This window comes from Diceros bicornis, chromosome 7 (assembly GCF_020826845.1).
Source record: "Diceros bicornis minor isolate mBicDic1 chromosome 7, mDicBic1.mat.cur, whole genome shotgun sequence".
NCBI lineage: Eukaryota > Metazoa > Chordata > Mammalia > Perissodactyla > Rhinocerotidae > Diceros > Diceros bicornis.
Genome location: NC_080746.1, coordinates 8,773,663 through 8,791,741, shown reverse-complemented (window position 1 = coordinate 8,791,741; position 18,079 = coordinate 8,773,663).

The following is an 18,079-nucleotide window of genomic DNA, read 5'->3' as shown; positions in this document are numbered from 1 at the left end:
AAGATTCCAAGTGAGACAGGCACCAGCCTAATGAGACAGGGCCATCTGCAAGGCCCCTGGCCTAACAACATAAGGCCCCTAACCAATCAGCAAGATAGGAGAATCAGATAGAGGCCACCAAGATCCACATTCCGCAGCTTCTGGACTTTTGTGGGCTTACGCACGCGCCCTAGCACCCAGGAGTCCACTGAAGGTGACCCTAGCCCTATTACCAGAGTAAAAATCACACCCAGGGGTGGAGAGCTAGCATGTTAATGATATATGTGTCGCATGTAGGAGCGTGCTACGCGACAACGCAGGTGCAAGCACAACCCTGCTTCTACATGCCATGACAAGGCATTCCTCCCCAGCCTTTGCCTAATAAAAGCCTCCACAATCCCACTCCCTAACGAGCCAGTCACCTGCCCCTTTCCTTTCCGCACTGGCTCCCTTGTGCCTCTCCTGTACATAAGCTAATAAACTTATACTTTTCTACTGCCGTTTGTTGCCTCTCTTGATTTCCGTCCTGGGGGACAACAAGAACCCAATGTGCCAGTAACACAGGTAGAGAGCCAGCCACTGAACACTTAGTCTAAGTGGGCATTTGGATGCCAAAAATCATCCAAGAGCCTGGTTTGTGTTCTCACCCAGAAGCCTCAGCTGTGACTCCCCTTTTGACCACAACAGCCCCACTGCCAGCTGCTGCTTCACGAATGGAGTCTTCCCTCCTTCCCCGCTCCCTCCCTGATCTCCAGTGGCAAGGGCTTAGTTTCCACTACTCGTGCCATCTGCCTTCCAGATTAACGGGCTCTTTCTAGCTCAGCCCTGTGTATCTCTCCAGGGGCTGAGCAGCCACACAGCCCACCGTACATCCCTGTCTAGGTACAAGGAATCCCCTTCAGTGTGGACTTACCTTTGCTCTCATGGCCACAGTTCTGTCACTCATCTAAGGCCTGCAGCAAGACTCGCAGCTCTCTAAATGTCCCTGGCTTTTCTCCTCCGTAGGGCTGCTCGTATACTCTACCACAGGGACCCTGGGATCCATGGCCCCAGCACTAAAGAGCCAGCTTTCTTACTGCCATTTCTTACTGGAAGGCACGGGCAGGAAGGGGTTGGTTCCTACTTGCTGTACTTCCGTGTTTGAATTCTCTAGATTTCCCAGAACAGCCAATGGGAAGTCTGTGAGCTAGATTTTTCCACCTATGAATCCCAGAGGCCTGGGCAGCTTCTCAGTTAATAAATATTTTCCTTGGATTCTATTGGCAAGCAGAAATGCCTCATTATTTACCTCTGGATATGAGACCCTTTTCTTTACTTTCCCTAGCAGGGCCTCAGATCTTTCTCTTCCTGGCTTGGATATCAGCCAAATCATCTCACCTTTCCCCTTTCTTTCCATTTGAAAAGCTAAAAGAGATGGGAGGAAAAGGTTGGCACTTTAACCTTCTCGCTACCCCCACTTCTTTTTCTTAAGTTTGGAGGTGAGGATGCTGAATGATTGAAAATACCCACTGGGCATCTTCATCTTCCCAGCAGTTAGAACAAAGAAGAAGGGCTCAGCCTAGAGCAGTGCTGTTGGTCTTCACCAGGCCGGAATGGGGGGAGCAGAAATCTGGGTACTATCAGTGAAGCCAGGCACGATGTTATATATGAGGTCTCATTTGCATCTTTAGATGTAACACTAGGGATTTTTTTCTTCTTTTTTTGGTAATCTTTCTTATTTGGAGGATTTCTGGCCTTTATTGTTGAATTGTTCTTTGGGGAATTGCAATATTTTATAGTTCAGGATGGGTTTTCTCTGGAGGTGGAATTGATGGGACTGTAAGACCTGGTTAGTTTTACATTGGTTCTGCAATCTCTGCTCCTTGAAAATGTGTTACTTTGTTCTCAGGATGTTACCCAGTGCTTCTTGTGGGAAGCCTACTCACAAGAGTGTAAGGACCCATTCACAGATGTGTAACAAGGAGACAGAGTTTTCAGGATTGGCCCATGAGGGGAAACCTTTGGGTAGGTCTCTGTAGATAATTTTCTCTACCTATAAAATGGACATACTACATTATATCTTCATAAATCTGATGTTGGAAGAGTATTCTTGGGTAGCATTGTTCTGCATATGCCATGCCTGCCTTTGTTCACACATGTGTGTGAATACACACACACACACACACACACACACATATACAACCAGTGCAGGAACAAAGTCATTTTATATCAAAGAACTTGCCTACATATAATACCAAGTTACAGGGCTCTAAGAAAGAACACTTGGGCAGAAGATGGTAGTCTACACAGCTGCTGACTATAGTAGTAGTAGTTATGGCTTGAATTCCTGGCATAGGACTCTCTTTGGGCTGTCACTGAGAAACTGGGAACAGATTGAGAGCCAAACTGTACAAGAGGCTCTCAGTCTTTCTGCTCAACCCATTTGACAGGTAAGGAAATGGAAGCCCAGATAATCAGAAAGCTAGCTTCCAAAGTAAAACCAGGAGACTGGATTTTGGCCTAACAGCTGGCAAGTCTGAACTTAGATAAAACTTTAAATTCAAACAAGTTAGCTTATTAAATGAGCTTATGGCTTATGAGAAATGAAAGCACATTAGAAGTCATGCAGGCCAGCCAACTCCTTTTATAAATGAAAAAACTGAACCCCAATAAATTTGTCTTTATCCCTCTTGTCATCACCTTTCTCTAACAGTCTCTATCTTTGTGCTGTCTCCCCTCACTAAGATTCTCAGTGCTTCCATTCTGCCTAGGGAAAAATCATGTTAAGAACTCAAACTTAGCAAGGTTTTAGAGGCTTAAGGTCTTTCTTCACCTAGAGGTTTTATATTCGAAAAGATCAGTAGGTAAAGGAAAAATTTTTTTACAAAAGATATTTAATCTTTATGTGGAATTTTGATTTCAACAAGGGAAATATGTTAAAACAGGGCATCTTTACAGGTGTTCTTAAAAATCACATTTTTTAATAAAAGATCAATTGTGATGATCCAATTTAATAATATTAGTAATAACAACTAGTATAATAATGAATAGTACTTATTGGACATTTACAATGGCATAGCATTGATTTAATGCTTTAAATGTTTAAACTCATTTAATATATCTTAACAATGAGATCCTGTGAGTTAACTATTTTAATTATCCCTATTTAAAGATGGGGAAACCAAGGCACAAAGCTAACAAGAGACATGTATTGTGCTGACTCAGTGCCAAGCTCTGCATTGCTAGACACGAAGGATACAAGGATGAGTTAGGTGGAATCTCTGTCCTCATGGCGCTCATAATCCAGGAATGGAGTGAGACTGGAAACAAATCATGTCCCTGTGTTGAACTGATCCCACCCCAGGGCTGTGGAGGCTTCAGGGAAGATAGAGTAAAAGGGATTCAGAATGCACCTGTTCTCCCTGCTGGGTCTATTTAATAAAGTAAAGGCTCACTGATCAAGCTCCAGGAGAGGCTGACGGGAACACTCAGCTGCATTGTCACCTGTACATCCAGGAGAGGTGTGTAGGGCAGAGTCGTGGTGGTGGGGGGCCAGGAATTAACCTGCCCCTGTTCTATTCTTGCGCTTGTCCCACCTTTGCCTCTGCTTTGGCCCCTAAATCCCATCCTTAATTTATAGAGGTTTCTTAAAAATTATTTGCCTTCAATCAAGCCAACCCTGGCATGATGAAGAGATAGTGAATAAGGGTTGGAGACTTCTTTGTGTCTTGAGACCTCTTTCCGTTTATTGCAGGAGGGGTGAAGTGTTGTGTGTGTGTGTGTATAGCTTTAAAATAAGCTCCATCAAATTGTCAGCTAGTCATGGGCTCTTCTCATGGGGCATTCCAGCTGCTCTCTCCATTGGCCTTGCTGGGAGCTCTTCAGGGCTCTGTGACCCAAGGCACCTCGGCTTTCCTGTCTGTTACTATTGCTGTGGGGTTTTGTGCTGTTTCAATTTACTGCCTTCTGGGAAATTTCCACAAGTATAGAACCTTCATTTATTACAATTTTGCATTTTGTTATTTATACTAAGAAGCCTTTGGGTGTGAGCAGCTGCATATTAACATGTGTTATGCCTGCAATTTAGAGCATCAACATTTTTAAGACCTGCCCAGGATTTTCTTTGCACCAGTATCAACAGGTAAGGGCCAAAGGGAGTGCCCTAAAGCTACAGTGTGTTTCTTTTGTTCCCTTTCTTCCTAATCGAAGTCAGACAGGCAGAGCATTGCTAGAGCCATTCTATAGGGACATATTTACCAGTCCAGTATATTTCCTCAGGTCTTTAGCTACCCAAAAAGAACAGTTCTCTCTTCTCAGTACAGTATTTCTTCTGTCTCTTTAAAATGGGCAACTTTGGCAAAACCTGATATTATAAACTGATCAGCAAACTTGATAGCAAGAGTAGCAGTTCTTTCTGAGAGGAGGTTCAGTAAGTGTTAAGAATGCATGGTGAGGATTAAAGATGCTTAGGAGCTATTTCTCTGTTATCGGAGACACTGTGAGGTGAGATTAGTGGGGGAATCTATTAATCAAAAAGTATTTATGGAGAAGGTAATCTGTGATAGGCCCTATGACTGTACAATGATGCATAAAGCATGCTTTTAATTTCAGAGAGCTTGAAATCAATTGGATAGTGCAAGATGTATACTCCACAAAACCCCATACAACACAAGGTAGTGCCTGCTTGATGTTTTGTGGAAATGAAAAATGGTCCACTGGGTAAGGAAGCTTAAGCTGTGCCTGGAAGGATGAATTGGCTTTTGATGTGTGCAGAGGAAAGGAAGACTCCTGATAAGAGAAACACTGTGTGTGTATCTTTGATTGCTCCTTTACTCCCTTATTGCTATTAGCTGATAGGTTTGTCAATTTAATTCCTGCAGTGTTATTCAATCCATTCTCAAATGACTGGTTTTATGTTTGTTTGTTTGTCTTTACTGAGCACAGACCCCAGTACATACTAGGTAAAGTGGGAAAAACTTAGATAGAAGACTATAATCATATGATCCTGAAGAACCAGAGGGCAGACTTTAGGGCATTCACAGCAGTTAGAAAGTGAAAAGGATGGGAATCCTTGAAAGGAGAGCACCAGAGATGGGGAGTCCCACATTCTGTATATAAACAACTTTGCCCAAATCTGTGACTAACCTCTGAAATATGCATGTGCAGGGCAGTCTCCAAGCATCCCAGCTGAGTCATAATGAACGGACAGCGATTTCAGCCACTTCCCACCAAAAACAAGATTGAACTTTGAGTCTGTTCCTAGATAAGTTAATTGGCTACTAAAACAAAAAAATTAATACTCTGGATGGATATAACTGAATCCAGAGTTTCTACAATATATCACATACAGTGTTTAGAAGACAATTCAAATTTATTAGACATAGAAAAAAACTGTAGCATTGGAGACCCTAGCCTCCATCCCCCTACAAAGATCAACAATTAGTGAGTTATCCATGAACAAAACCAGCTGTGGAGAACTCTGGAGTCCACTTAAGAAACTTCAGCAGTACTATAGAACAAAGAACCTGAGACTAACTGCACAAGAAGAGAAGGAAGACAGCTTCATTTTGTCTGCATCATCTCACTCTCCATGCCAGCGTTACTCAGTGCCAAGAGGAAACTTCCTAGCTAGAAAGTGTTCCCTTAGCCGGGAAAGGAAGAGTAGGATGAGCAACCAACTTCTCCAGCCTTTCAGGTCACTGCACGAAGGTCCTGCTTTGGTTTCACCAAACCTAGACCGGCAAAGCTGAGATGTATAGAGACTGCTAGGAACAAGGAAGAAAAGCATGGGCTACCAGTAGCAACCATGCAGTGGGAGCAATTGCAGTTCACAGTGAGCTACTCTGCAGACACTCTGCAGCAGATTTCACCACCAAAGCAGCCAGTGGCCAACACAGCTACCGTGGACTCTTGCAGATTTCACCAGTTTTTACCCCACAGATATTTGCATTTACTTATACCATCCCTCTGAGGCCCTCCCTGCTCCCCACTCCCCCATCCAAGGAACTGCGCTAGCGGCAACCTCAGGTCTCTGCAGCTGTGAGAGTGTAAGATGTAAGCCTAGTTTAGATTGCCATGCCTGTGCTTGGAGCTAGCCTCTCCAGTGTGCATTTGCACACTGCTAGCCTGATGCCTATCACTGGCCTCCACTACAGTGCACACACAGGGGGATGGGGGAGACTATTCAGCCACGGGAGAGTACACCAACAGCCAGGGCCCCCACAGATGCTTGTGGGCTCAGATCAGGCTCTATCTTCTCTCACTGCCCTGCAATACTGTGCTTACCTGCAGTTAACTCCATGAGCTGTGCACCAGCAACTCCTGGCTCAACCCTTGTCACTGACCTCCACTGCCATGCACCCATGGTGAGACCTAGCAGCCATGGTAGTGCACACTGACAGCCACGACCCCTGCAGCTACCGGTGAGCCTGTAGTTGGCCCCAGCCCTTGCTGCCTATCCTGGCCCTCACCACTACATGTATGTCTGCAACTGGATTTTGTCCAGTTGCAGCTAGCCCCTGTAGCTGTGGGCACATTAATAGCTCCAGCCACCATGGCTACCTTCCCTGGTCCCTAACCACTGGACCTGGAGTTACCACTGTGGACCCCAACAGCCCTTCCAGGCACTGTGGACCCCCACAGTGCCTACCAAGGACCACACAGTTGTTGATGTTGTGGATCACAGTGGTCTTGAGCCAAAGAGACATCATACCCACCACACCCACCCTCTGGATCCAGTGATGCCACACATGCCAGCACTTAGTGCCACATACTACTATATCTGGGATCACAGCATGCTCTAGCATGCAGTGGCCTACAAGTGAAAGTCTTTCCTTACTGAAGTCAGTTCATAAAGTCTGGAAGAGGTGATTGCTTCTTCAAATGTGCATATATGTACCCAAGGCTATAGGGATGACAAAGAATCAGGGAAACATGATCCCATCAAAAGAATACAGTAACATCAAGTAACTGGCCTAAAAAAAAATGGAGATCCAGGAATTGCTTGACAAAGAATTCAAAATAATTGTTTTGAAGATGCTCAGAGAACTACAAGACACCACAGTTAACCAATTTAACAATATCAGGAAAACAATACAAGAATAAAATGATAAGTTCAACAAAGAAAAAAGAACCAAACAGAAATTTTGGAGCTGAGGAATACAATGACTGCACTGAAGAATTCAGTGGAGAGCTTCAACTTCCGACTTGACCAAGCAGAAGAAAGAATCGGTGAGCTAGAAGACAGATCAATTGAAATTATTTAAAGGAGCAAAAAGAAAAATGAATGAAAAGGAATGAAGAAAGTCTACAGGACTTAGAGGACATTACTAAAAGAAACAATGTCACATCATCAGAGTCCCAGAAAGAGAAGAAAGGGAGAAAAGGGTAGAAAGCTTATTAAAAGAAATAATGGTTGAGAACTTCCCAAACCTGGGGAGAGATTTTTGGCATCCAATTTCATGAAGTTAATAGGTCACCCAAAATTTCAATCCCAAACAATCTCTAAGACATTATAACAAAACCATCTAAAATCAAAGACAAACTGAGAATTTTTAAAGGAGCCAGAGAAAAATAATTATATCATACAAGGGAACTCCCTTAGAGGGAGTTTAGAGGATTTCTCAGCAGAGACCTTGCAAGCCAGGATAGAAAGGGATGATATATTCAAAGTGCTGAAAGAAAGAAACTGCCAAACAATAATACTTTACCCAGCAAAGCTGTCCTTCGGAAATGAAGAGGAGATGAAGATTTTCCCTAACAAACAAAAGCTGAGGGAGTTAGTGACCACTAAAACCTGCCTTAAAAGAAATGCTGAAAAGAGTTCTTCAACCTGAAATGAAAGGACCCTAATTAGTAATATGAAAACATGTAAAAATATACAAACACTGGTAAAGGTAAGCATATAGTCAAATTCAGAATACTCAAATACTATAATATGGTGGTGTGTTAATCACTTAACTCTAGTATAAAGGTTAAAAGGCAAAAGCATTAAAAATAGCTATAGCTATAATAATTTGTTAATGGATACACAATATAAAAAGATGTAAATTGTGACATCAACAACATAAAAGGGAGGGCAATAAGAGAGTAGAGTTTTGGTATGCAATTAAAGTTGTTATCAGTGTAACATAAACTGTTATATCTATAAAATGTTATATGTAAACCTCATGAAGCAAAAACCTACAGTAGATACACAAAAGATAAAGAGAAGGAAATCAAAGCATAGCACTACAGAAAATAATCAGTTCACGAAGAAAGGCAGAAAGAGAGGAAGAAATGAACAAGGAAACTGCAAAACAGCCAGAAACCAGTAAGATGGTATTAGTAAGTTCTTACCTATCAATAATTACTCTAAATGTAAATGGATTGAATTCACCAACCAAAAGACATATTAGAGTGGCTGGATTGATAAAAAAACAAAACAGAAAAAACCCATGACCCAACTAAATGCTGCCTACAGGAGACTCACTTCAACTCTAAGGACACACATGGGCTCAAAATGAAGGGATGGAAAAAAATATTCCATGCAAGTGGAAACCAAAAGAAAGCAGGAGTAGCTATACTTATATCAGACAAATGGACTTTAAGCCAAAAATGGTAACAAGAGACAAACAAGGTCATTATATAATAATAAAAGGGTCAATTCATCAAGAAGTTATAACAATTGTAAATATAAATGCACCCAATGTTGGAGCGCCTAAATATATTAAGTAAATACTAACAGATCTGAAGGAAGAAATAGACAGCAATACAATAATAGTAGAGGACTTCAATACCCCACTTTCAACAATGGCTAGGTCAGCCAGACAGAAAACTAACAAGGAAATGTTGGACTTGAACCATATTTCAGATCAAATGGACCTAACAATCATATACAGAACATTTCATCCAATAGCAGTAGAATACACATTATTCTCAAGTGCACATGGATCTATCTGCAGGATAGATCATAAGATAGGATACAAAACATGTCTAAGCAAATTTAAGAAGTTTGAAATCATACCAAGTATCTTTTCCAACCACAATGACATGAAACTAGAAAGAAATAATATTTTCAGATAAACAAAAACTAAGAGAATTTATCACCAGTAGATCTGCATACAAAACATACTAAGTGAAGTTCTTCAGGCTGAAATAAAATTATACCAGATGGAAACATGGATTTCAGGAAGACCTGAAGGGCACAGGAAATGCTAAATACATGAGTCAATATAAAACTTTGAGTTTTAATCTATATTTTAAAAATACATATCACTATGTAAGCAAAACTTATAACATTATATTGTGAGGTTTACGACATATGTAGATGTAATACATACAACAATCAAAGCAAAAAAGACCAGCAAATTGTAAATACATCCATATAGTTGCAAGATTCTTACATTTTATATGATGTGGTCCAATATTAACTCTACGTATACAGTGAAAAATTAAAGATACAGTCATATGTTGTTTAACAACAGGAAAACACTCTGAGAAATGTGTCATTAGGTGATTTTGTCATTGTACAAACATCATAGAGTGTACTCACACAAACCTAGATGGTATAGCCTACTACACACCTATTTAATACCATATGGTATTAAATTTATGATACCACAATTGTATATGTGGTTCATCATTAACTGAATGTCATTATGTGGTGCATGACTATATATATATTGTAATCCCCTAGCAATTACTAAAAAAATGAAAGAGATATAGCTTAAAGAACTAGTAGACAAATTAAAATTGAATTTAAAACAAAAATATTATAAAAAGTCTGGAAAGGAGAAAGTGAGAAACAAGAAACAGAGGTATGAACAGGAAGAAATATAATAATATGACAGAATAAATCCAGCTTACTAATATATACATTAAATGTAAATGGACTATAAACAGTCTGAATAAAGGGCAGGGATTATCAGAATGGATAAAAAAGCAGAGTACAATTATGGCTGTTTATCAGAGGTGCACTTTAAATGTAAAGATACAGATGGGTTGAAAGAAAATGTATGGATAAAGATATAACATACAAAGAGTAGGCATAAGAAGGCTGGAGTGGGGATATTAATATCCGACAAAGTAGATTTCAAAACAAGAGTATTACTAGAGATAAAACAATGCATTTCATAATAATAATAGTATCAATTTATACATACTGCAACATATAACAATTATAAAGGGTTATGCAACTAAAAATAGAGCTTTAAAATGTATGAATACAATATTGAGAGAATTTAAAGGAGATATAGAAAATTTGGATGATGATTTTAACATTCTTCTCTTGGTTATTGATAGAACAATTTGACCAAAAAAATTACTAAAGATATAGAATATATGAACAGCACAACCACCTTAATCTAATTAATATTCATACACTACTGTACTTGACAACTGCAGGTAATATTCTTTTCAAACACAGATGACGTGTACCCCAAGATAGATCAGGCATTGGGTTGTAGATCAAGTTTCAATAATTTAAAAAGATTGAAATCATACAGATCATGTTCTCTGACTACAATGAATTAAATTATAAATCAATAACAATATATCTAGAAAACTTGAATATTTGTCAAACAACTAATTTCTAAATGATCCATGGGTCAAAGAAGAAATCACAGAGAACATTAGAAAATATAACTAAATGATAATGAAAATACAATATATTAGAATTTTTTTCTAAAGCAGTACCTAAAAGGAAGTGTATAACATTAAAATACCTCCATATTGTGCACCATATAACTATGTTTTGGTCAATGACGGACCACGTATATGACTGTGGTCCCATAAGATTTTAATGGAGCTGAAAAATTCCTATCGCCTTGTGATGTAGTAGCTATTGTAATGTCATAGTGCAACACATTACTCATGTGTTTGTGGTAATGCTGGTGTAAACAAACCTACTGCACTGTTGGTCATATAAAAGCATAGCACATACAATTATCTACAGTATGTAATACTTGATAGTGATAATAAATGACTATGTTACTGGTTTATGTATTTGCTGTACTATACTTTTATCATTATTATTTTTTTTTAATTTTTTTTTTTGTGAGGAAGATCAGCCCTGAACTAACATCCATGCCAATGCTCCTCTTTTTGCTGAGGAAGGTTACCAAGGTTATTAAGTTGAGTAATTGTAACGCCTTTGGAAGCTAGATAATCTGTGTCCCATTTCCCTCTTTCAAGGTTATCTATGTTTTCTTCAAATCCATCCCCTGAATCAGACTTCGGGGCTGTTTTTTTTGAAGTCATTCCTGGTACCTGTTACTGTATCAGCCAGGGTCCCAGCAGGAGACTGATGAATGCAAATTACTCAAACTGTGTGGTTGAAGAGAGTTTAATAAAGAAATTGTCTACACAAGTGTGGTCAGGCTTTAGGAAAACCAACAAGGGATAGTCTAGTGTCCTGGGTCTTGCCTGAAGAGCCAGGAGAGGAATAGTTAGTAGAACGTGAATAGAGACCTGTATGGAGAAGGGTCCTGACAGCGCCAGTGGCCTTTAGTGGAGGGACCCCACACTAACTTCATTCAGCTCTCTGAGCTCTCCTTTGTGTTTCCCAATGGCCAATCCCAGCTAGAAACCAGAGAGCAAGAAATCCCCCATCGGTCAGCTTCCTGGTGCACAGAGCAGGGTGGAGAAGGTAGAGAGTGCATTTGGAAATATTGCACAAATATAGAAAGTGAAAATATTCAACATAGCTTAAAAATCCGGTTTGGCTACCAGAGAAGGTTAGTGAAGAGAGCAGTGGAAGATGAATTTGGAAAAGTAATTTAGGACCAGCATATAGAGTGCTTTAAATGCTAGGAACGTGTCCCCCCACCCCTGCCTTCTGTAGGTAATGAGGTACCATAGAAGACCTTTTTTTTTTTTTTGCAGGGAAAGATTCACCCCAACCTAACATCTGTTGCCAATCTTCCTCTTTGTCCTTCCTCCCCAAAGCCCCAGCGCATGAATATCCTGGTTGTAAGCCTTCTAGTTCTTCTGTGTGAGCTGCCGCCACAGCATGGCAACTGACAGACAGGTGGTGTGGTTCCACGACCAGTAAGGGAACCCGGGCCACTGAAGTTGTGAGAGCACCAAACGTTAACCAGTAGGCCATCAGTGCTGGCTCGACTTTTGAACAGGGAAATGACATGTCAGAGATATGTCTTTGATCGATTAATATGACAACAATGTGGGGGATCAATTCAAGTGTTAACAGACGAGGTAGGAGCCATTGTTGGAGTCTATGATAGTCGTCTAGACGAGAGTTAGTCTATGGAGTGGTATAGAGGACAGAGAATAGGAAGTTGATATAAAGGCAGAATTGACAAGCATTGGTAACTGATTGCTTGTAAATGGCAACAAGGGGAAAAGAGTCCAAGAGGACTCTGATACATTCTCCAAAAAAGAAGACTTCGGAGCTTGTCTGATCCGTGCAATGTGTAGACTAAGCTGGGTGTTTGCATTCTCATTAGGAAGAAAACTGAAGTCTTGACTAGACAAAGTTAATACAGTTTGATGAGAAATTTCTACCAGCCTAATTTGATTTTCTTATCACATTATTAAGATATTAAAGAAAATGATTAATAATAGAGAATCCTATAATGTGGAAGAAATCTCAGCTTAGAGGAAACATTCATGCAATGATTTTAATCCCTTGATATGAAGATGACATCTTTTCCAGAACTGAATGAACATATTCAAACATGGGCTGTTAATATTTGACATACCAATTGAAATATTTGCAACCTATGCTCTGAATATGCTATGAACATGATAGGTTCTAGACATTTTCCTAGTTTAGGAGGGCCATATGTTCACTGACATTTACTGGGTCCCTAGCTAGGTCTTTCAGTTTTAAAAGTTAATGAGCCTTTGAAAGCAAAACTTCCTTCTTTTTTTCCACACTGTTGATCTTGAAAAATAACAATAACCACCATAATAAAATGATAAAAATTAATTAATCCTTACTGACTATTTACTATATGCCAGGCACTATACTAAGGACCTTCTTATTTAATCTTCACACAAGTCTCTGATGTAGGTACCATTTTTAGCCCGATTTTACACATAAAGGAGTTGAGGCACAAAGTTAATTAGTTACCTAAGGTCACACAGCTAGCAAGTGGTGAAACCTAATTAAGAGCCCAAGAGATGGCACTTTACACTACCTGACGGCAACTGGGCCCTCCTTCAGATCAAGGTATGAAGCTAGAGATAGTAGGTATCTGAAGAGGACGGCCTGAGAAAAACAGTGAGCTTAGGTAGAGGAAGATAGTCCACTAGTAGAGGGAACTGGGGAAAGTAATACTCTGGCTGCAGTCTCCTCCTGTCCTCTGGATCTTCTGTCGATTCCTCCCATTGGCTGAACCCAGCTAAAAGCTGGAAGGGAAGGGGGTCAATTTATACAGGTCATACAAGTGAACTTTTTGTAGCACAATGCATCTCTGGAAATATCCAAAGCCTTCCTAAGACTTGAGCAAGTTTCTGGAGAGATGTGAACTTTTGATTCCCTTCCTCTTAGAACCCCTGCCTTGCTACTGTCTCTAAGCCATGCAGACCCAGAAACGAAACTCAGCACTTCTGCCAGTCCTTCCCAAAGACTCGACTCCTACAAAAGCAATAGGGTGCAGCATAAGAATAAACATACTGTTGGACAAATCTGTTTTCTTAAGTATCTGCTTTTACTCCATTCAGCCTCCAGGCTCCACAGGCATTTGCCTTCCCTTCTAGGTTGCCCTCCTCCCACTTCAATGTCTGCTTACTCTTTTATTCAGTGCAATCTAGTTCTATCTGGCTCCAAATCCCGGACTCACATTCCTTCAAGTAGCTCATCAGATCAAAAGTCCATCAGTTTCCATGTTCACTCTCTTTAGAATTATAAAACATTTTCCTGCTACATATAGGATGTAGCATATATGTATGGGACGTTGATATATGGTATCTCCACTACACTAGGACTGAAGGAGAGGTGGTTGACCAGAAAGTATGATTTAATGGGTGTAGAGATACTCATTGTCCCTAAATATTGCCTTGATCTTGGACAGGCAGCATAGAATAGTAGAATATGGAATATAGAGTGAAAAGACATGGGTTTAAAAACTAATGCAACCACTTACTGGTTTTTGTCACATGAAATAGGTTGCTTAAACTTGAGCAAACCATAATTCCTGCCCAACTTAGTATTAGGAGACAATTCTCCATCAGTCTCTTAGATTTCTGCACATCTTGCAAACAGAAGTATTGACTGCCTTTGTTCTAGACTCTTTTTTAAAGGATGTTTGTATAGCAAACATCCATCTGGAAAGAAGAAGAGGATTTTTACTGTCCAGTATAATAAAGATAATGTCTCCTTCCAGAGCAAAGGGCAGGCATGCTTAATGCACATTATAAAAGCCTTGGGCTCCCTATAGTTAGGGTTACTCTCCTATAGTGGAGCTTATTGCATGTCCAGGAGTCATCTGGCCCAGTTCACTGAGGGAACTGGGCTATGGGAACTGGGGTTACAATACTGTTACTCTGGCTATGACAATTGCTGTGAGTAATAGTCCTTTGTCTTTGAGCCAGGAGTTTCTTGTCTTCTGCCAACATCCATGAGACTCTGGCAATCTAACTTGTCAATTTGCAAATAGAGTAAAATCTGTCCCATTTAACTTCTCAGTTCTTGACACCTGGCATCTAGGAATGTCACAAGAGATTGTAGCAGAGAGAGTACTGGACCAAGAATCAGAATAGCTGGCTGTGATACTTCCCAGCAGTGTGACCTTGGACAAGTCACATATGTGCACTAAACTTCAGTTTCTTTGCAGGAGTGTGGGGATAAGAAAATATGCCTTATCTACCCAGAGTGTCTCTGCGAAAATCAAATAGGATAATGAATATGCAAATACTCTGAATGGTAATGAAAGTACTTTACTATATTAAAAAATAGTAGTTTTCCTAATATACCCTTCAACGGAACGTGCTTCTTCTAGTATAGATTTTGGGAAGTACTACACTAGCTGCATAGGGAGCACTAATAAGAATGGACATTTCTCAATATTGCATTTGATTTGCCTCTTATTAGATTTAACAATAACGTCCAATTAACTCTATGTCCATTTAAAAGTCTGAAGTAATAATTTGACAGAATAAATATAAGTGAATTGTACAGGACACTTCAAAAATGAGCAGAAGAGATTTTTATGATTTAATTGCTTATAGTTTCTAACGAGAAAAGTACTTGAATATGTATCAGGCTATAAGAGTGAAGTGTCACCATGCTAAAGATCAAGGGGGATGCATATTGCTTAGAAGCTCAAAGCACATCCATTTTTGCGTGAAGACGAGCTGTATGGAGTATCACAGTGACCAAGCCACGTGCTAAAGAGTGATTCTAGAGAAGTATGATTTAAAAAAATAAAAAACTGGTTTAGAATGGAAAGAAAGACTAGGTCTACACACTGAGAAATTGATTGAGATAGTGTAGATGATCAAACCACACCTCTGCTACCCCAATTAATTTCTCAGTGTGTGGGTATGATCATTAACAAATTAACCAGATTCAACATCAGTTTTTATATCCCTGTTGCCAAGAAGAGAGTGTATGCTTCCCTTTCCTATCTAGGAATAACAATAACTAATGTTATTAGTTAGTTATTGTGGCCCCTTGTTTTTGTACTCGCTTATGCTTTCTATTGCTCTCTGATTATTTCTTTGATCTACACTTTGTTCCCCCAAATAGACTAAATTTCTTGATTACATAGATTATACCTCATACTTTGCTTATACCTCCCAGAATGACTTGCACAACACTGGGAATATCACAGGCTCTATAGTGTTCAGTTGAAGTGAACTGTGTAAAAGAAAAGCTGCTGGAGAAGCACAGAAGCTCTTCTTAAGCTCAAATAGAACTGCAATGAGCAATGCTAGAGAAGGTGCTAGAGAAACACAAAGGAACCAGAGTGGTCACAGGAGTGTTGGCTCTGGCTGCAATCCAAGTGGAGTAATTGCATCCTGTCTACTGAAAGCCCCCTGCAGTTCCAATCAGATATGGTACTCGGCTTCATTTCTCTCTCAAACCTGTGCTCTGATAAATAGAGCCTGGACGCAAGGAGTCGGGGCAGGCTCAGGAAGCTGAGTGAGGGTGACAGGGAGCCTCGAGGTGTCCCTGCACTACCCTCATCCCCACCGTGAGTGGCGTGTCTTAACTTCCTCGTTCTTATCTTCAGGGAGGTGGCTTGCGTCATCCCCTGAAAAGAGGGAATAAAAACAGGTAAAAATTCTTGAAGAAGCCCAATTTTGGTTAAACATTCTCCCTCCCTGCAAGATAGGATAGTACAATTATCTGATGACCTGTGAGCCATACACATAGATAGTAGGTTTTGGAAATTCAAGGCCTCCCGCCAATTTACTTTTGCCTAAGTTATTTGGACACTTTGTCTGGTTCTGGTTACAGTGCTGCTGTGATGGAAGCGAGGAGGTGGGGAGATGGACTCTTCTACCCCTGGAACACCCCCGTTACACTAAGGTCCATTAGGAGCAAGCTCCTCAATGATTTCCTCTTCTTGGCCCATAATGAAGTCAAATTGACTCTGATTGTCATCAATAATTAATGAGTCCAATGGTTCGCTGCATCTCCAGGCCATTTGGCAGATGGCACTGTCGATTTACTATCCTGCTTGCCATTCTGGAAGCTTCTCAAAGTGGTTTATGTTGTGAAATCTAGTTACAGAAAGCTTTGCACTTCAGGCATTCTCCAGGTTTTGACATTCTCTGTGTTACTTTTTCTCCCTGTGACTGTGGCAGGAGAGGAATAACCAAGTTATATTGTCAGAGTTCATTTTTTTCCTCTCTACTGCAAGGTGACTAAAACAAGAAAACATATATGTATTTATATAGCCAATGAGAAAATGCACTGGTTAAGATAAATGGCATTGTAGGAAGGTATGAAGCACCTCGTGACCCAACATCAAAAAGAAAGATTTATTTTTAAAGTAGATATGTGTCCAAGGAGCAACATTCAACCAAAATATGAAAGCTTATAAGCTTAAAAAGTTTTTTTGGAGGAGGCCAAGCTAAGAAAAATGGCTCACGTATTAGTGAGAGCTGAATGAACCCAGGTAAAAGTTTGAAATAAAAATAACACACCAGGAGTGACATAGATCTAAGGTATTAGATAACCTAAGGGAAAATGAGTACCATACCTTTTATTATCACCAGGGCTGGGATCCTGACGTAGGATATTTGACTTCCCGTAACACTAATTCAGTGTTAGAAAAGGATCAAGGGAGGTGGGGTGCCCAATGGAATGCACCAAACCTGCAGCCATACCGGACAAAAATCTGCCCTGCAAATGTAGAGAAGACCTAGGATAAATCCTAGGTCCGTATTACAAACCTATGTTCCCTTTCCAAAATTCTTTCAGGAAATTAAAATTTGTGAAATGCTCACATATACCAGAGTGTTATCTGAGATTCTCTTGTTTGGAAGTGTTCTTCTGGCTTTAAGACATGAGTATGGAGCTAACATTTTTGCTTAGATGCTTTAAAAAATATCTGGAAGATTTTTTTTTTTTTGTGAGGAAGATCAGCCCTGAGCTAACATCCGTGCTAATCCTTCTCTTTTTGCTGAGGAAGACCAGCTCTGCTCTAACATCTATTGCCAATCCTCCTCCTTTTTTTCCCCCAAAGCCTCAGTAGATAGTTGTATGTTATAGTTGCACATCCTTCTGGTTGCTGTATGTGGGACGCGGCCTCAGCATGGCCGGAGAAGCGGTGCATCAGTGCACGCCTGGGATCCGAACCCAGGCCACCAGTAGTGGAGTGCGTGCACTTAACTGCTAAGCCATGGGGCCTGCCCTGCAAGATATTTTTTTAGAGTTCCAGAAAGAGCAGGTCCAGGAACAGAATTTTCTCTGCCCAGATGCTAGCTCTGGGGAGCAGGTTCTGTCCCGGAGTACAAGAAATTTCTCTTTATCTTCTGAGCCCTTGCTTAACTTTGGCAAGCACTAGCTTCCTATTAAGTAGTTGCATTAAGTTTCAAGTCATAGCTTCATCGGAGACCTACTTTCTGACCGTGATGTCACATTGCAGTTCCTTCTGATTCAGCCCACAATGTTTGAAGGTTTAAAATACTTAACCTTCCTCTTTAGGGGGATACCTTTGTTTAATTT